Source organism: Manis pentadactyla, chromosome 9 (genome assembly GCF_030020395.1).
Source record: "Manis pentadactyla isolate mManPen7 chromosome 9, mManPen7.hap1, whole genome shotgun sequence".
NCBI classification, from domain to species: Eukaryota; Metazoa; Chordata; class Mammalia; order Pholidota; family Manidae; genus Manis; species Manis pentadactyla.
Window position 1 is genome coordinate 91,218,658 of NC_080027.1, and position 20,427 is coordinate 91,239,084.

The window sequence follows — 20,427 nt, forward strand, 5'->3', positions numbered from 1 at the left end:
CCTCATACCCCTAACAGGACAAGGACCCTGCTTCCTCTGGGACCTGCAGGCTGCCAACAGATGCATGTCATTCTCCACCACTAGACACACTGAGGTTCCCTGAGGGGTGAGACGTCAGGGCTGTCACCTCCCCCTCCAGCCAGGGGCTGTCCCTATTCCCTCTGAGCCTTGGGAGAACTGAGTGCAGTATCAAAGCTGACCGGTGTCCGACAGGAGTCACACTCCTACAGGGACAGCATTGTATTCTGCTTCTGGAAGTAGAAAGTTAATCCTTAATCAGACTAATACAGAGGTCAGCATGCATGTATGTTTTCCTTCCAGGAGCTCAGTGTCCTGGCTGAATGGCTGTGTCTCCCTCAAATGCCATATTGAAACCACACCCCCATATGCTGATATGAGGTGGGGGAACAAGGGAGCTATTAGAACAGTGTCCTGAGCATGGGCCCCAAGGTGGGGTCATGCCCATGGAGAACCACAGGAGCCCTCGCTTCCCCTCTGCTCTCCTTCCTGTGAGAGTCCAACAGGCAGGCTGCTGGCTATGACGGAAGAGCTCTCACAGAGCCCCACTGTGCTGCAGCGGACCTCGACTCCCACCTCCAGACCCTGAGAAACAGTCTTGTTTATAACGGCCCTGTCTGTGGTGTTTGGCACAGCAGCCCAAACAGGCTCAGACATCCACCCTCCTTTCTGCTTCACTTTCAGCATCTGCCGGCTCTGCCCCGTCTACCCATTAGGACATTGTGACATCTATTTTCTTATCAACAAAAAAGACCCTTGTGTTTGGCTGTAAGTAAAACTAACCTGACCTGCATTTCATCTCTCATTATTTGTCAGGCAAGAACTGCCCTCTGCAAGAACTACCTTGGACCTGATGGGTGGTGCAGCCATACAGCAGCTTCTCCAGGTGACAAGTGAGGAAGTTGCCTCCAAGTCAGGCCACACCCTGTTGGGGGCTGGAACCTGCTCCTCTCCCGACCTCCTCACACCAGCGCCAAGGGTGGTGCCATCTCCTCCAGGAAATTCTCCCACATTTCCATCTCTCACCAGCTGTGGGCTGTGCCATTTCCTGGAAGTATCTTCTTGCTAAAATCATGAGAAGCCCCGGGCAGGCCCCCACATCATATGTCACCAGAGAAAGGCAGGAACCATCTCAGCCCACAGCTGTACTGACTTCTGTCTCCTCACTGGGCCCAGCGGCTTAAATGCTGCTGAAAATCTCTTCAGACTCCTCCGGAGGCGGGGGGGTCAGACCTCAGGGGACAGTGACAGGCAAGGAAGATGCACAAAATTGTAAAGGAGGGAGAAAAGAGGCAGGCAGGCTGGCAGGGAGCCCCACCGATGTCCAAAGCCCTGGGTCAGACCACAGAGCACAGCCCCTGCAGGACGCCAGGGTGACCTTGCCGATCCTCCATAGGGTAGGCTAGGACGCTCCTGCCCAAGTTCCAACCCCTAGCCAGGCACTGCAGAAATGGGGCTTAGGAAAGCTGAGAGAGAGCTTTCCAAACACAGGAGTGTCTGTGTATCATGTATATTAATGTAACATATATTTTATATATAATTTAATATAGTATGTTTGTATATTTTTATATATTATCTACTTACACATAATATATACACTTACAGATAATAGAAATTACTTGTGTTTGCCTACTGTAATATATTCTTGCATACACAGGTGCTCAGTTACAGGTCCAGCACTACCGGTGCTTGCAGGCATCCACAAACATGTTTTTGGGAAGGCCTGCCCTAGATCACTGGAAATGGGTTCAGGACATTTCCATTTTTAGAGAAGAAAACAAAGTGGCTATGCCCAGGGAACTTGGCAGGGCCAGGAATAACCTGTCCCCCAGGTCCTCTGCCTTGGAAGCAAGTGGAGGGCGTCAGACTCTAAGCACACTGCCACACTCACGGCCCCAGTAAGGCTTCTGCTATGCAGCCTTCCACAGGCAAGGGCCACGGTGTTGTCTGCATAGACCCCATGTGACTTGTACCTAGTAAAACACCCACTTATTTTGCATCTTCATTCTACCTGTAGGGGCCGGTCTATGGCCGAGGCTGAGTCCCACTATGGCTGAACACCGCCCTTCCACTGTAGCTGACCAACGCCCTAAGATGGCGCCCGCTTCCTGGGCGCCACCCTTCCTTGTTTGGTGGCATTAGCATAAGGAAGTTGCTCCTATAGGCTTGCCCCATGCTTCCGCGCTCGTGCTCAACTCATGAAGAAGGCATGCTACCAATCAGCTTAAAGGTCACGCATGATCTTGATCACCATAGGCCAGCTTCCTTTATATAAGGCATAAGCAGGAAAGAGAAGCTCTCTCTCTCTCTCTCTCTCTCCTTTCATTCTTCCTCTCACTCGCTCCCTCCGGCTGTTGCTTCTTCTCACTCACCTTCTCCCGACCTTCCGAGCAACAATAAAGAACTGAAGTGAACCAGGTCTGTGTACGTATCGCTGTCGTCACCACCACAAGGAGCGAACGCGATACTACCTTGTTGCAATTTAATTTTCTGTTTCTGATGTCTGTCTATATTTCAATCTGAGACATCTGGTCCTAGAAGACAGACACTAAAAGTTGTACACATCCCCCACAATTCCACCCAATTTAAAAAGAACATGCATCTTTGAAATGATTTGAAATGTAGCTGCAGCTTTAAATTTAAGATGATAATAACAATTAATAAAAATGCTTGACAGACTACAGAACAGATGGCCATTCCTCCCACATGCCTGCCACAGAGCGTGCACTGGGTTCACATGGAAGTAAGGCAGGTCGGTATGAATAAGCCCCACTCAGTACCTCTGCCATCCAAGAATTTCAGTCCTGTCAGCAATGCCAGTATGCAGTCCCTCACTCACACCACTCACCTCAGCCAGAGAGAACTGCACTGTGCCTTTCTGGTCCTTGTCCAGAAGGCTGAACAGTTCTAGAACACCAGAGAAGGAATGGAATTAGATGGGGATGTTCCTGGACCTCGAGCTGTCGAGAGCCACCGGGGTCTGTCTGCTCCCCACCTCGCACCCCTCCCTCCCCTGTGCCCCCAGCTCCCAGCCACCTGCAAGGACTGGAAGAGGCAGCCCTGAGCCCAGGGCCTAGGTGGGTGACTTGGCAGCAGACATTCCCGTGCCCACATGGACCAACCTCCAACAGTGAGCAGAAATGGTCCCTATGCCATGTCCACACTCAGAAGCTCTAGGAACTTGTAGGTCCTCTGACAGGCGCTGGGGACAGACAGCACTGCCCCTTTTGTGGCTAACCCTGCCCCTCAGCTATGTCTCTGACTGCCTGGCCCTTTCCCATGAGAACTTACCACCTCCCACCCTCAGTGGAGGGATCTCCTTCCCCCTAACAGGACCCCTGAGCATGAGCTGGCAGCCCACGGGGGCAGAACACCACTGCCTTCCAGGGGAACCCCATCCCCTCCCTGGGAGATGCCCGTGCTCTTAATGTGATCCCCATGGAGCATGGAGATGAAGAAAAACTAAGCCATTTAAGGGCCATTACTAGGACTCACTCACCTTGGCTCAGTGACTACACACAGTAGGTGTACAACAGTGCAGAGGGCAGCTTTTTTTTTTTTAATTTAAAAAAATTTAATTTTAATTGAAGTATAGTTGACATACAACATTGTATTAGTTTCAGGTATACAAAGTAGAGATTCAAGATTTATGTACATTACAAAATGATTACCACAATTAGTATAGCTTTGATTTGTCACTACACAAAGTTGTTATAATATTATTCACTATATTGAGGGCAGCTTTTTAAGTCTCCAAAAAAGGCAGCCTCTGATCTTGGGCGAGGCTGCTTGGACTTCCTTGAGCCCCTGAGATTCCACTGCCCTCCTGGTGCCTTGTTACAGACTCCTGCCTGGTTCTGCCCCAGCCCTGCCCCCACCACGCCCTGCACCTAGGCAGAAATGGGTCTCACTGAAGAGAGCCTCCAGGCGGGTCACACAAGCCACAAAGCCGGCTCAGTCAATGCCAAGTTTGCTGCCTGCATACCGCATGGCGATGGTCTGCTGCACACGGTCATTGGGGGTGAAACCTGCGGGCAGATGGCCTGGGTCACAGGTGGACAGGAGGGCTCAGCACCTCAGCAGAACACCAGGGGCCCCCACTGCAGGGGTTCCCAGAAGGTGGCAACCACTCCTTCCCTGCTGCACAGCTCACCCTGTGGTTGCTGTTGCCATCCAGTAAAGGAGTCCTTGGAGAGGTCTGGAGTGCTGTGCCACACAGGATCCCTGGATAGCGGAGGGTCTGCCAATCTCTGCTATCACACTGATGCCCAGTGCCAGATCATTGGCAGTCGTCACAGCAAGAATAATTTAAAATAAGGCTATCTGGGTCCCAAGCCCTTGTCTACAGAACGTGCCCTCAGCTGCCCTCCTGAGGGCTGTCCCATCACATGAGCATCGATGGTCCCCAAGTGGCTGTGATCAGTTTCCTGAAAGATCTAGAGCAGGAGAGAACCTCCAGGTTGAGTTTAAGGCCCCTGACAGAACTACTTTCCTCCCATCCACTGCCTCCTCAGAAGGCCAGGAACACCCTTAAGAAGATGCCCCCAAAGAATTCAGAACAAAGATAAGGTCAGTGCCTGCCCTCTGCCCTCGGCCCAACAGCAGGCTTTCAGTGAAGAGGTGGGCACTAAGGGCTCACATTGCCTTCTTGTCCTTCCTGAACAGTGGCAAGGGTTGGTGGGAAACAAATGCAAATAAGGATTAAAGAGTCAAACACTCAGGCCTCCTCTGACATCAGGCATGGAGCTGGGAGCAGAGGGCATGGCATGAGCCAGGAGGTCTCTGAGCAATATCATTAATTAGGAGAAACACCTAGGCTTCCTGTGCTATTGAGAGGGTTGAGCAATATGATCTCAGATTCACTTACAGATTCAAATGTCTGTAACTGGTGACTGAAATAATTATCTGGTTAGAATGACAAAATGGTAATCAGAAAATCATCAGGAGCACGGGTTTGGGATTCTCAGGCACACAGGCTGTGTGTGTTGGTCAGTGAGCCTCAAGGAGCTCCGAGCCACTCACTGCTGATTCCAGAGCCCTGGGACACCGCCCTTGTGAAGATAAGTCCTATGAAACATTGCCCTCTCTTCAACCATCACAGTTAATCAACAGGCACCTGTGTGCTATAGCACGGACATTAAAATTCTGAAACAGACCATCACTCCCATATTCTTCACCAAGGGGAACCTCACCCCCTAAGAAAGCCTGTGCTCCTGCATGCATGATCCAGGCTGAGTTGTTCAGATCCTGGCTAAGAACCCAGCCAGCTCATCCTGACAGCAGCAAACACAGGGAGCTGGGCTCTGGGTCTGGCCACCCCGCATGTGCTTGTATCTCCTTCCAGCCTCACAGTAGCCATGGGAGCGACGTGCTGCCCCATTTACCAGGAGGAGAAACTGAGGCTCCAAGCATTTAGTTAATTGTCCAAATGTATACACCTAGTAAGTGGGGGAGCCCCAACTCCAGAGGGAATTGCCCGCAGAGACCCAGACCCTATCCCACACCTGATGAGTCTGCATCTCCAGGAAGGGATTCAGGCAACTGTGCCTTGAAAACCTCAGGGCACAAAGCACTGACGCCCGCATAGTATTTGAGACACCAGCTAAGTGACAAAAATGTCACCAATGACCACATATTGTCTGAATCCATTCGCATGAAATGTCCAGAAGAGGCAAATCTAGAGACAGGAAGTAGAGTAGTGTTTGTAAGGGAAATGGGGAGTGGCTGTAATAGGGGCACAAGGTCTCTTTTTGGGATGAGGAAAATGCTCTAACATGGGTGGTGTTGGCATAACTCTGTGAATACACTAAACCCATCAAACTGTACCCAAATTGTACCCTGGTGCAGAACTGCAGCCCACTCCATCCAGACTGTGGACTAGACGTTCCTGAAGAATGACAGAGGCAGTCCCCATGGAGCCATGGGATATGCCAAGGCCTCTAGGACAGTTACACAGGGATGACAAGGCACCTCCCGATGCACACTGCAGCAACAGGCAGGTCTGGAAAGAAGGATTCAAAAATCAAGGAACAGCTTGCAGCAAAGTGAGCCAACAGTTCACAGTTCTTTGTGGCCCATGAATTAAACTGTTAGCCATGCAGGCCTCACAGAAGGACTCTGGGCTGAAGAGCCCCAGCACCAATTCTAGGGCCACGAGGATCACATGGTCCCCACCACTGATGGGCCAGTGAGGTCGCACACGCACAGGGACCCTCTGCAAATAAAAGTCATGCCCCCTGCCCAAGAGGTCACCAGGCTGAGGCCCTGGGAGCTGGGGAGGACCCTCCAAAGGACCTCCAAGTCTGACTCGCCTTTACCTCAGCACCTCAGAGAGTGGTGACCTGGACCCACCTGGGGGTAGTTTTAAGGATGGGCTTGGGCCTTCCTCCCTCTGCCTTCATAGAACCTCTTCTCCACCAAGAATACCCTAACCTTCCCCATTTCTCCCAAAAACTCTTACACACTCAACAACATAGAGCACTGAACTGGGTCAGAGACAACAAATGGGTTTTATCTTGCCTGATAATCCTGAAATATTAGTAGTGGATGTCACAGGGCTGGTAAGACAGACCAGGGCCAGGAAGGGACGGGGCAGGGGCAGGCGGGAGGAGCTTCTCCAGTGGGACCATTGGGGGCAAACGGGAGAAGATCACACACCACACAGTTGCTGTCCCTGAGTTAAAGGATGTCAGACATGGCCTTTAAACACAACAGCCTCAGTTTCTTCACCACAGAACAGAGATGGCCTCACGCATACTGAGAACTTCATGTCTGCTCCTAAATATCCAGGTAGAAAGGAAGGCGGGAAGCAGGATCCCTTGAAACAACCGCACAGACCCAAGCCAGAGTATACCGCCAACCTTATCTCCACACAGGGAGGAGGGCAGAGGCCCATGGACCCCTGGAGCTCGGGAAGTGGCACTGGGGGTCAACGTCTGAACTTCAGCTTGCTTCCCACAAGCCCAGGGACTTCAGCAAACTGGTATCTCTGAGCTTTGGTCTCTTCCTCCACCAAGTGCAGATAAGAACAATGATGAGGCTGCTGGGGATGGAGTGGGAATGCAAGGGGAGCTCTTAGCACAGTGCTGTGCACACAGTAGTCCTTAAGAGATCATGAGTTCTTATTGGCCTCGTGAGCACTGGACACCTGTTCCTCAAAACAGCCTCATACGGGAGATATCATCACTATCCCCATCTTATAGATAAGTAAACTGAGGCCAGAGATGTTCAATAATTTGCTCAAGATCACAGGACATAGGGCTACCTGCTTCCACAGCCCGCAGTTGTGACCACCACATACTGCTCCAACAGCTACAGTTAGCCTTGCTTGCAAAATCGCAGACATGTCCCAGGGCTGCAGCCATCCCTGGCCCCACTCACATCTTGCCCACACCTGGACAGCCTGCAGCTCTCCCCTCTTCCTTAGCAAAGGCAGATCTGCAGCCAGGAGCATGAGACCATCCAGGCTGGCCTGGGCTCCAAGCCCTAGGAAGCAGCTCAGCCTGGGCCCTGCCTCTGGGGCCAGGAGGCAGGGTCCCCACTGCTGTTCACCATGCTGTCCTGCTGCAGTGGCTGAACGTGCCCGTCACCCAACCACTGGAACACTGAAACTGGCCCAACCCTGGGCCAGTGAAGAAGACAGCTCTAGCCAGCCCATGTGGGTCTGGGGTCAGTTGGGGTGCAAGCCTGCCCCTAGGGTGCAGATGCAGCCTCTGGCAGCCCCAGAGCTTGCTAAAGCCTGAGGATAGGGAGCTGACGTGTCTGGGACAGCCAGGGTCATCCCTACTGCATTCCTCCCTCCAGCCCCCTGGACATGCTCTCTGCGGAAGGAACCAGCACCCTGGGACTCAGAGGCCAGAGACCCCCTCTCTCCAACTGCAGTGCTGGTCCCATGCCTGTCCTACCCTCACACCTGGCCCAGCACCTCTCAGGCTCCCACAACTTTCTGGAAACCTGCAAAGAAGTACTTATGTTTGGAAAACACCTCATTCAGAATGGTCTTGAGTTCATTGGCACTGATCTCAGAATCCTAGAAAAAGAAACTGAAATGTAAGTCACATCAGGCCCTGACAAGCTTTTTAAGATGTGAAACTAATGTAGAATCAGACACCAGGTTCAGGGACCCTGTGGTCTCAAAACGCTGTGACACCTTTAAAACTCAAGTCCTCAGTTTCTCTGGGGTCCCAACAGCCTGGAAGAAAGTGTGGGTTAACAGCAGGAGCTCAGGACACCCCAAGAAGGCAGCCACACCGGGGTCACTGCCTTTCCTGGGCTTGCTTAGGCCAAAAACAAAGTGTGGTGAATGACAAACAAAGCTGGCATGGGCAGCCGAGGTGCAGGATCCTCAGAGCCCCGAAACACCTATGCATCCGCCTTAGAGTCAAGGACGCCGTAGTTCTGTAACTGCTGAACACCACATATGCACATGATGTAATTTGTCATTCCCATTTGATATCATTGCTCAAGATTTACAGCTACCAAGTGGCGAGTTGGGATTTGAAACCTCAGACCATCCCCCCACCGACACCTGCGTTCCCCACCCGCCATCTCCCACAGCCGCCCTTCTCAAACTGGGAGCAGGGACTTAGACAAATAGGATTCACATCCCTTGGCTCTCAGAGGGAGGACAGACCTCAGCCCAGAGGATGAATGTGGTGCCAAGAACTAAAATCCAGATCCCAATGTGACTCTGCCCCTTACCATGTGACCTCAGCCATGTCACTTCCCCCTAAGTGCGTGGTTTTATCGCCTGTCCCTGTTCCCAGACAGGCTCACTTCTCCCACCCTCCACCAGCCAGGCCCTCGCAATTCTACCGCAGCAGGTAAGAAAAGAGCTGCCCCGAGCAGCATGCCCCCATTCAGGCACAGAATGGGCGGTCCTGTTAATATGACCTGGCAACCCTCTGCAAAGCCTCCGGGCCAAGAATACGGCCCCCATTGGCCTGCCAGGAAAGAGACAGAATGTGAGAGTCTTGTTCAGGCCCTGGCCTGTCCTTCTCACAGTCCTGTGCCCCCAGACTGCTTCTTAACCCCCTGTGCCAGACCCTTTCCCCACAGAACAGGGAGACTGACCACATCTGCCCCACACAGCAGGAGAGAACAGATCAGGTACTGAAGACCTGCACAAGGATGAGCTTTTATTTTTTTATTGTTCTTGATGGTCTTAATAAAATATGACCCCTTGGCAGCTAATGCAACAAGGTTTTGTTGGTAAAAATACTGGTCTGAGCATTCATCTAAAACAGAAATTCACTTGTTTTTGCAAGGGTTCCTTTAATGGCTAAGCAAAAGAACTGTGTTCCCAGGTTTTATTTTCTGCAAAGGATTCTGACGTATTTTCTTCTATTCCATTCTTGAGTCTAGAGACTCATCCTCAGCATCCCTGGAGGTGAAGCATATGGCTTTTCTCCTTGTGCTATGGACTGAATGTCTGTTCTCCTCATTCAATCTCCAGTGGGCGGGTGAGGGGGGTTTAGGAGGTCATGAGCCGGGCCCCCGTGATGGGATCAGGGCTCTTATAAAGGGGCCCCAGAGAGCCCCCCACCCTCTCCCTACCATGTGAGGACATGGTGAAGAGTTGGTGGTCTACAGCCTGGAACCTGACTTGTTGGGTCCTGATCTCAGACTTCTGACCTCTGGATCTATGGGAAATAAAATGTCTGTGCCTCCACAGCCTGTGGTGCTCTGCTAGCAGACCACGTGGACCAAGAGCATCCACAGCCTGCTGGCCAGTCTAGTTCCCCTCAGAAGCTGCGCACTCACTAACCTGTGGGGTCGGTTGTGACCCTCGGGGTCCCCAGTCTGCTCTGACTTTTGGTTCCTGTAGTTCTGCAGCCACGCTGGACCCAGTAGACAGCATGGAGAAGGAGCAGGGAGTGCACAGCCCCTCTCCGCAGCCTAGCACCCCAGTGGGCCAGCCCTGGTGAGCTGGCCTCCCCCAGGACAGGTGAGGCAGTAGGACAGGAGCGTCCACCCAAGGCCTAGCCCAGGGCCAGCAAGTCCTCTCACCTCCAAAAAGGCTGTTGGTCTGGAAGCTCCACAGCCCAGCGTTTGAGTCCGGGCCCTGACCTGACAAGGCCAGTTTGCAGACATACAGGCTTTGGGCAGGACCAGAGGTTTGCACTTTTTGTCTTCTCAGGAGCCAGTCAGTGCGGCAAGAACAGTGGCCTCGGGACCACAATTACTCTCCCCAGCAGTGCAGGAAAGGCCCCAGTTTTAAGACCGGTGGTGTCAGGGAAGCAGCCCTGAGACCAGTTGCCCCAACAGACACTCAGGGATGAAGGCTAATGTGACAAGGCATTAGCGAACGCTCTCCTGACCTTCTGGGAGCTTGTACCTGCCCTCCACTCACCTTCACTGCCAGCTTCCCAAACAGGCTCTTGAACAGGCCATTGCCGTCTTCTCCACCCACTTCTCCAGGATGCAGCTAAAAGGAAACACAGTTGCCAAGTTAGGATGGGGTCACTAAAGACTTAAAACACCTTCGTTCGTCATTCGTGGTATCTGTTGTGCACCTATAATGCACCCAGCGTTGCTGGGTGGGGACACATGGCTGTAACAGGAGGCCTGAGGCCCACATTGCTCACAGTCCAGGGGAAGGCAGTGCAAGGGTCTGGGGGTTTCCTCCCTGAAGTGGGGATGGGATCCCCACCAACCCCAAATTTCTGGCTTCAGCCTGAACTGCTTTCAGAGACTGCTAGCAGAGAATCAGTCTGGGAGGTGGATTTCTGAGGGATTCACTGATGCCCTGCAGGGAGTTTGTGAGCCCCAGAAATTGCATGAATATTTGGGGTAGGATGATATGTATTTTCTCAGCATTCATCAGTGTTCATGTAACTCAAACAGCAATATGACTACAAGCTGGTTAAGATGACGGCCTGACGGAAGTAACAAGAGGAGCCAGAAGACTGGATTCAACCCCAGGGCGGTCACTCCTCATTCCATCTCAGGGCTCTGAGCACCCACTTCCTCAGCTAGAATACTAAATTAACAGGCCTGTTACTGGGTCATTTTGAGAAGCAATGCAGCTAATGTATGTTCAAGTCCTTTGAAAATTACAAGTCATTATATGAATGATTCTGTCCAGAGACTTTCTGATATGACAATGGACTCCATCCAAAATAGGATGACCCCCCCCAACTGTCACCACCAGGCAGAATGGGGAAAGTGACATGTTTCCCAGATGTCTTGAAGAGTTCCCAGAAAGCCAAATCAATTTCCTCCAAATTCATCACTCAGAAAAGTACAAAGGCTCAATATGCTGATGACCCTGTACTGGTAAGAGTCACATAGCAGCAATAATGCTTAGCTCTGATGAGTACCTGCCACCTGCCAGGTGCTTCACATGGACTTCATCACTTAATACTGATGACTATGCTATGAGGTCAGTCTCTTACTATCCACATCTTAAAGACAGAGAAACTGAGGTAAAAAGTGAAGTAACAGCCAAGATAGCACAGCTAGAACATTTGAAGCCAGGAGTTGGCTCTAACCTATGAGATTCCCCACCACACAGGAGTAGGACAACTGGGGCAGACATTCCAACTGTCCAACCCCCAGGGCTCTATCTCCTCCTCCATATTGTGGGCACATTGGTGCCTATCATAGTGTTTACGTACATGATGAGAAAAATCCAAAAATACAACTAAGTTGTTTTTTTTTTTGAGAGGGCATCTCTCATATTTATTGATCAAATGGTTGTTAACAACAATAAAATTCTGTATAGGGGACTCAATGCACAATCACTAATCAACTCCAAGCCTAATTCTCAACAGTCTCCAATCTTCTGAAGCATAATGAACAAGTTCTTACATGGTGAACAAGTTCTTACATAGTGAATAAGTTCTTACATGGTGAACAGTGCAAGGGCAGTCATATCACAGAAACTTTCCGTTTTGATCACACATCATGAACTATAAACAATCAAGTCAGATATGATTATTCATTTGATTTTTATACTTGATTTATATGTGAATCCCACATTTCTCCCTTATTATTATTATTATTTTTTAAATAAAATGCTGAAGTGGTAGGTAGATGCAAGATAAAGGTAGAAAACATAATTTAGTGCTGTAAGAGGGCAAATGTAGATGATCAGGTCTGTGCCTGGAGACTATGTGTTAATACAAGCTAGACAAGGGCAACAAAACATCCACGGATGCAGAAGATTTCTCTCAAAACAGGGGGGGTAAGGTTCTAAGCCTCACCTCTGTTGATCCCCAATTTCTCACCTGATGACCCCCCTGCGACTGTGCCTGTCTTAGGTTGTTCCTCCCTTGAGGAATCTTACCCGTCTCTGACTAACCAGTCATCTTCCAGGGCCATACAGGGAAATGTAAAGTTGGTAAGTGAGAGAGAAGCAATATTCTTTGAAAAGGTTAGCTTTTTACTTCTTTGCAGATTTATGCCCTGTGGCTTCTATGCCCAGCATTTGTCTTGAGGTATCTTTACCACTTGGAAGAATTATGATACTCGGTAATTTTCAATATGAGGCACAAATTCTACTAAAGGGTTGTAATTAGGAAGGAAGAAGAAAAGCTATAGAAGTAGCAGACGGAAGAAAACATGAGAGGATTGATTATTTCTTTGACATATCTTCTTGTAGAGTAACATAAGCATGTATAGGTTTTAACAAACTACTAATTAAATTGCGTACACACATTAACGTAATAGGAATACTGTTACATAACAAAAGCAGACCTACAATTACCAGCCATATCCAGTGAAACCAAGAAAACCAGTTAGGTACCCTAGGCATTTGTGAAAACTTATCAATGATATGCTGGAATATTGTCTAACTGAATTTGAATAGTTTGAGAAAAATCAGACAAATTAAAACAACACATTCCTGGTAACAGTTCACATCCCATATGTTCTTTTAACAGTAGATAGTCTATAGTCGCACGATTTTGGAGCACTGCAACTTGCACTTCTCCTAATTCTTGGTTGAGTTCTGACAGTATAGATCCAGTCAAATTTGTTGTTTTACTGTATGCACAGGCCAGCTTAGATATCTCCTTCTTCATTCCAATGGCAAGTTCAGGAACTGGTGGGATGAATGCAGCTGCAACTGCAACAGCGCCAGGATTTTTGTTGAAGTTTTTTTGATGATCACCTTCTGTAATGACTCTTCCAGAAGATGTTGATGTTGGAAGTTCTTCTTCATATCGTATCTTAATTGGTTTTCTGGGTAGCCAAATTAGGCTTTGATCCTCTGTATAAACACAAACAAACCCTTTGCCCACACTTTGATATGACCTTTATACCACTGTGAAGAATCTATTGGAGATCACCACACAGTAACTGCTTTTTTTTTTTATTAAAAGAAAGGAATATTATCAGAAAAATGTACTTCCATAGCTGATCATCTGACACCCTTTAAAAGATCAAAATTAAGGATATGTAAAGCATGCATTAATCACTGATTTAGAGTTAGTTTTATCCTATTAGGGAGTAATCCCCCTTTTCTTTCTGTTTTTTTTTTGTTATCATTAATCTACAATTACATGAAGAATATTATGTTTACTAGGCTCTCCCCTACACCAAGTCCCACCCACAAACCCCATTACAGTCACTGTCCAGCAGCATAGCAAAATGTTGTAAAATCACTACTTGTCTTCTCCATGTTGCACAGCCCTCCCCTTTCTCCCAACCCCCAAATTATGCATGCTAATCATAATATCCCCTTTCTTCTCCCCCCCCTTTATCCCTCCCTACCCACCCATCCTCCCCAGTCCCTATCCCTTTGGTACCTGTTAGTCCATTCTTGGGTTCTGTGATTCTGCAGCTGTTTTGTTCCTTCAGTGTTTCTTTGTTCTTATACTCCACAGATGAGTGAAATCATTTGGTATTTGTCTTTCTCCACTTGGCTTATTTCATTGAGCATAATACCCTCTAGCTCCATCCATATTGTTGCAAATTGTAGGATTTTTTTTCTTCTTATGGCTGAATAATATTCCATTGTGTATATGTACCACATCTTCTTTATCCATTCATCTACTGAAGGACACTTAGGTTGCTTCCATTTCTTGGCTATTGTAAATAGTGCAGCAATAAACATAGGGGTGCATCTGTCTTTTTCAAACTGGAGTGCTGCATTCTTAGGGTAAATTCCTAGAAGTGGAATTCCTGGGTCAAATGGTAAGTCTATTTTGAGCATTTTGAGGAACCTCCATACTGCTTTCCACAATGGTTGAACTAATTTACATTCCCACCAGTAGTGTAGGAGGGTTCCCCTTTCCCCACAACCTCGTCAACATTTGTTGTTGTTTGTCTTTTGGATGGTAGCCATCTTTACTGGTGTGAGGTGATAACTCATTGTGGTTCTAATTTGCATTTCTCTGATAAGTTGTGATGTGGAGCATCTTTTCATGTGTCTGTTGGCCATCTGAATTTCTTTTTTGGAGAACTGTCTGTTCAGTTCCTCTGCCCATTTTTTAATTGGATTATTTGTTTTTTGTTTGTTGAGGTGGGTGAGCTCTTTATATATTTTGGATGTCAAGCCTTTATCAGATCTGTCATTTACAAATATATTCTCGCATACTGTAGGGTACCTTTTTGTTCTATTGATGGTGTCTTTTGCTGTACAGAAGCTTTTCAGCTTAATATAGTCCCACTTGTTCATTTTTGTTTTTGTTTCCCTTGCCCAGGGAGATATGTTCAAGAAGAGGTTACTCATGTTTATGTCTAAGAGATTTTTGCCTATGTTTTTTTCTAAGAGTTTTATGGTTTCATGACTTACATTCAGGTCTTTGATCCATTTCTAATTTACTTTTGTGTATGGGGTTAGACAATGATCCAGTTTCATTCTCTTACATGTAGCTGTCCAGTTTTGCCCGTCTGGCCTGGGGGTTTTGTTCTTGGTTAGTTTTTTATTACCATTTCAATTTCTTTGCTTGTAATTGGTTTGTTTAACTTTTGTGTTTCTTCCTTGATCAGTCTTGGAAGGTTGTATTTTTCTAGGAAGTTGTCCATTTCTCCTGGGTTTTCCAGCTTGTTAGCATATAGGTTTTCATAGTAGTCTTTAATAATTCTTTGTATTTCCATGGAGTCTGTCATGATTTTTCCATTCTCATTTCTGATTCTGTTGATGTGTGTTGATTCTATTTTTCTCTTAATAAGTTTGGCTAGAGGCTTATCTATTTTGTTTATTTTTTCTAAGAACCAGCTCTCAGTTTCATTGATTTTTTCTATTGTTTTATTCTTCTCAATTTTGTTGATTTCTTCTCTGATCTTTATTATGTCCCTCCTTCTGCTGACCTTAGGCCTCATCTGTTCTTCTTTTTCCAATTTATATAATTGTGACATTAGACCATTCATTTGGGATTGCTCTTCCTTTTTTAAATAGGCTTGGATTGCTATATACTTTCCTCTTAAGACTGCTTTTGCTGTGTCCGACAGAAGTTGGGGCTTAGTGTTGTTGTTGTCATTTGTTTCCATATATTGCTGGATCTCCATTTTGATTTGGTCATTGATCCATTGATTATTTAGGAGCGTGTTGTTAGGCCTCCATGTGTTTGTGAGCCTCTTTGCTTTCTTTGTACAGTTTATTTCTAGTTTTATGCCTTTGTGGTCTGAAAAGTTGGTTGGTAGGATTTCAATCTTTTGGAATTTTCTGAGGCTCTTTTTGTGGCCTAGTATGTGGTCTATTCTGGAGAATGTTCCATGTGCACTTGAGAAGAATGTATATCCCGCTGCTTTTGGATGTAGAGTTCTATAGATGTCTATTAGGTCCATCTGCTCTACTGTGTTGTTCAGTGCTTCCGTGTCCTTACTTATTTTCTGCCCAGTGGATCTATCCTTTGGGGTGAGTGGTGTGTTGAAGTCTCCTAGAATGAATGCATTGTATTCTATTTCCTCATTTAGTTCTGTTAGTATATTTGTTTCACATATGCTGGTGCTGCTGTGTTGGGTGCATATATATTTAGAATGGTTGTATCCTCTTGTTGGACTGAGCCCTTTATCATTGTGTAATGTCCTTCTTTATCTCTTGTTACTTTCTTTGTTTTGAAGTCTATTTTGTCTGATACTAGTACTACAACCCCTGCTTTCTTCTCTCTGTTGTTTGCATGAAATATCTTTTTCCATCCCTTGACTTTTAGTCTGTGCATGTCTTTGGGTTTGAGGAGAGTTTCTTGTAAGCAGCATATAGATGGGTCTTGCTTTTTTATCCATTCTATTACTCTGTGTCTTTTGATTGGTGCATTCAGTCCATTTACGTTTAGGGTGACTATTGTAAGATATGTACTTATTGCCATTGCAGGCTTTAGATTCGTGGTTATCAAAGGTTCAAGGTTAGCTTCTTTAGTATCTTGCTTCCTAACTTAGCTCACTTATTGAGCTGTTATATACACTGTCTGGAGATTCTTTTCTTCTCTCCCTTCTTATTCCTCCTCCACCATTCTTTATATGTTGGTTGTTTTATTCTGTGCTCTTTCGTGTTTCCTTTAACTGCTTTTCATTGGTAGTTGATTTTACTTTTTGCCTTTAGTTAGTATTTGGTTGGTCTGCTTTCTTTGCTGTGATTTTTTTTCTCTGGTGACATCTGTTTAGTCTTAGGAGTGCTCCCGTCTAGAATAGTCCCTCTAGAATCCCCTGTAGAGGTGATTTGTGGGAGGCAAATTCTCTCAACTTTTGCTTGTCTGGGAATTGTTTAATCCCTCCTTCATATTTAAATGATAATCATGCTGGATACAGTATCCTTGGTTCAAGGCCCTTCTGTTTCATTGCATTAAAGATATCATGCCATTCTCTTCTGGCCTGTGGGTTTCTGTTGAGAAGTCTGATGATAGCCTGAGGGTTTTTCTTTATAGGTGACCTTTTTCTCTCTAGCTGCCTTTAACACTCTTTCCTTGTCCTTGATCTTTGCCATTTTAATTATTATGTGTCTTGGTGTTGCCCTCCTTGGGTCCTTTCTGTTGGGAGTTCTGTGTATTTCCGTGGTCTGTTCAATTATTTCCTCCCCCAGTTTGGGGAGTTTTCAGCAATTATTTCTTCAAAGACACTATCTATCCCTTTTTCTCTCTCTTCTTCTTCTGGTACCCCTATAATATGGATATTGTTCCTTTTAGATTGGTCACACAGTTCTCTTAATATTGTTTCATTCCTGGAGATCCTTTTATCTCTCTCTGTGTCAGCGTCTATGCATTCCTGTTCTCTGGTTTCTATTCCATTAATGGCCTCTTGCATCTTATCCATTCTGCTCATAAATCCTTCCAGAGTTTGTTTCACTTCTGTCATCTCCCTGCGGGCATCTGTAATCTCCCTCTGGACTTTATCCCTTAGCTCTTGTATATTTCTCTGCATCTCCGTCAGCATGTTTATGATTTTTATTTTGAATTCTTTTTCAGGAAGACTGGTTAGGTCTGTCTCCTTCTCAGGTGTTGTCTCTGTAATCTTTGTCTGCCTCAAATTTTGACTTTTCATGGCGATAGAGATAGTTTGCAGAGCTAGCACGAGAGACGGCTGGAAGAACTTCCCTTCTTGTTGGTTTGTGGCCTTCGTCTCCTGGGAGAACAGCGACCTCTAGTGGCTTGTGCTGTGCAGCTGCATGCGGACGGGGCTTCTGATTCTTGCCTGGCTGCTATGGAGTTTATCTCCACTGTTGCTGTGGGCGTGGCCTGCCTCGGGCTCTGCTCCGATATGGTGGAGCCGCATTGGAGGGGGAACGGCCGGGAGGCTGTTTATCTCCGTGAGGGGCCTCTGAGCTGCCCTGCTATACAGGGGTTTAGGGTGCCCGGAGTTCCCTGCTGCTGGACTAAGTGTCCCAGGACACTTCCATCCAGCTGTGGGGTCCCTGTCCCTTTAAGACTTCCAAAAAGCACTTGCTTATCTTTGTCCCCGGGGTGCCTGCTGCAGGGACCCACTCACAGGTCTTACTGTCCTGTTTCCCTCATATCTAGGACCCCACACATGCACTGTGTCTGCACTCCAGTGTGGATGGCTAGGGCTGGGTGTTCAGCAGTCCTGGGCTCCCTCTCCCTCCCTGCTCTGACTCCTCTCCTCCTGCCCGGAACTGAGGTGTGGGGCGCTGGGGTCCCACCGGGCCGGGGCTTGTATCTTACCCCCTTTGTGAGGCGCTGGGTTCTCGCAGGTGTAGATGTGGTCTGGATGTTTTCCTGTGTCTTCTGGTCTCTCTTTTAGGAAGAGTTATTTTTGTTGTATTTTCAAAAATATATGTGGTTTTGGGAGGAGGTTTCCGCTATTCTACTCATGCTGCCATCTTGGCTCCCTCCAACTAAGTTTTTTAGAAGGAAAAATGATGAACACTTGTCATCACATATATGATTTTAAAGTGGTTTGTAGAATAAACACATTATATTGTTTATGTAATGTGATATACCATATGCCAATATCTAGTGGTAAGTCCACAAATTCTGGACATGGACTAATATTCTATTATTCTGGTAGAAAAGGTATAAAATTGCATACCAAAAAATCCCCAGCACATGGACATGGGCACACAGAGCAAGAGGACATGGGCAGACACAGCAGGCCAATATGGACACATACAGCCCATGGACATGGGTACATACAGCAGGCAAATATGGGCACATGCTGGTACAGGACAGTCACCCTGCCACCAGGGGTGTCATTGCACACAGAAATTTTGGATCCCAGGGAGTGAGGTAGATGTGTTTATATCATGGCATATACAGAATTTCACAGTTCATTCATTCAAAAAGATTTACTGGATCCCCAGAACATGCCAGGAATGGTTCTGTATCTGTGTCTAACATGCAGTGATGGACAAGACCTGGTCCTTGTTCTCACTGTAGTGGAGTTATCTGCTGTCCTGAGGGAATATATGTGAAAACACGTTGTAAGTGGTAAGGCACCAGGGCAAAAGCAGGAACTACTTTATCGTTATCATACTATGTGCTGACAGTATCTACACATGAGCACAGCTAAATTCCAAGAGTGTCTTTGTCTACCCTTTATTTTATTTTTTATTGAGGTATCATTGATATACAATCTTATGCTCAGGTTTCACATGAGCAACGTTGTGGTTACTACATTCCGCCCTATTATCAAGTCCCCACCACGCAAACCATTACAGTCACTGTCCATCAGCATAGTAAGATGCTATAGAGTCACTACTTGTCTTCTCTGTGCTATACTGCCTTACCTGTGCCCCCTTGATGTGTGCTAATCATAATGCCCCTTAATCCACTTCTCTCTCCCTTCCCACCCACCCTTCCCAACCCCTTTCCCTTTGGTAACAGCTAGCCCATTCTTGGGTTCTGTGAATCTGCTGCTGTTTTGTCCCTTCAGCTGTTGCTTTGTTGTTACACTCCACAGATGAGTGAAATCATTTGTGAAATCTTTCTCTACCTGCCTTATTTCACTGAGCATAATAGCCTCTAGCTCTGTCTATGCTGTTGCAAATGGTAGGTTCTGTTTTCTTCTTATGGCTGAATAATATTCCATTGTGTATATGTACCACATCTTCTTTATCCATTCATCTACTGATGGACACTTAGGTGGCTTCCGTTTCTTGACTATTGTAAATAGTGCTGTGATAAACATAGGGGTGCATATGTCTTTTTTAAATTGGGCTGCTGCATTCTTGGGGTAAATTCCCAGGAGTGGAATTCCTGGGTCAAATGGTATTTCTAATTTTAGTTTTTTGAGAAACTTCCATACTGCTTTTCACAATCATTAAACTAGTTTACATTCCCACCAGCAGTGTAGGAAGGTTCCCCTTTCTCCACATCCTTGCCAACATTTGTTATTTGTCTTTTGGTTGTTGGCCATCCTAACTGGTGTGAGGTGATATCTCATTGTAGTTTTAATTTGCATTTCCCTGATGATTAGCAATGTGGAGCATCTTTTCATGTGCCTTTTGGCCATCTGAATTTTTCTTTTGATAAGTGTCTGTTCAGATCCTATGCCCACTTTTTAATTGGATTATTTGCTTTTTTTGTTGTTGAGGTGCATGAGCTCTTTGTATATTTTGGATGTCAACCCCTTATTGGATATGTCATTTATGAATATATTCTCCCATACTGTAGGATACCTTTTTGTTCTATTGATGGTGTCCTTTGCTGTACAGAAGCTTTGTAGTTTGATATGGTTCCACTTGTTCATTTCTGCTTCTGTTTCCCTTGCCTGTGGAGATATGTTCATGAAGAAGTTGCTCATGTTTATATTCAAGAGATTTCAGCCTGTTTTCTTCTAAGAGTTTTATGGTTTCATGCCTTACATTCAGGTCTTTGATCCATTTTTAATATACTTTTGTGTATGGGGTTAGACAATGATCCAGTTTCATTCTCTTGCATGTAGCTGTCCAGTTTTGCCAGCACCAGTTGTTTAAGAGGCTGTCATTTCTCCATTGTATATCCATGGCTCATTTATCATATATTAACTGGCCATATATGTGTGGGTTTGTATCTGAGCTCTCCATTCTAT

The 20,427-nt window shown here is 46.6% G+C and overlaps 1 pseudogene; it reads right to left on the bottom strand.

Moving 5' to 3' along the window:
* Nucleotides 1-1,355: 1,355 nt before the first annotated feature.
* The window catches only part of LOC118913589 (calpain-8-like), a 77,098-nt pseudogene continuing 58,026 nt past the window's right edge, over nt 1,356-20,427 (bottom strand).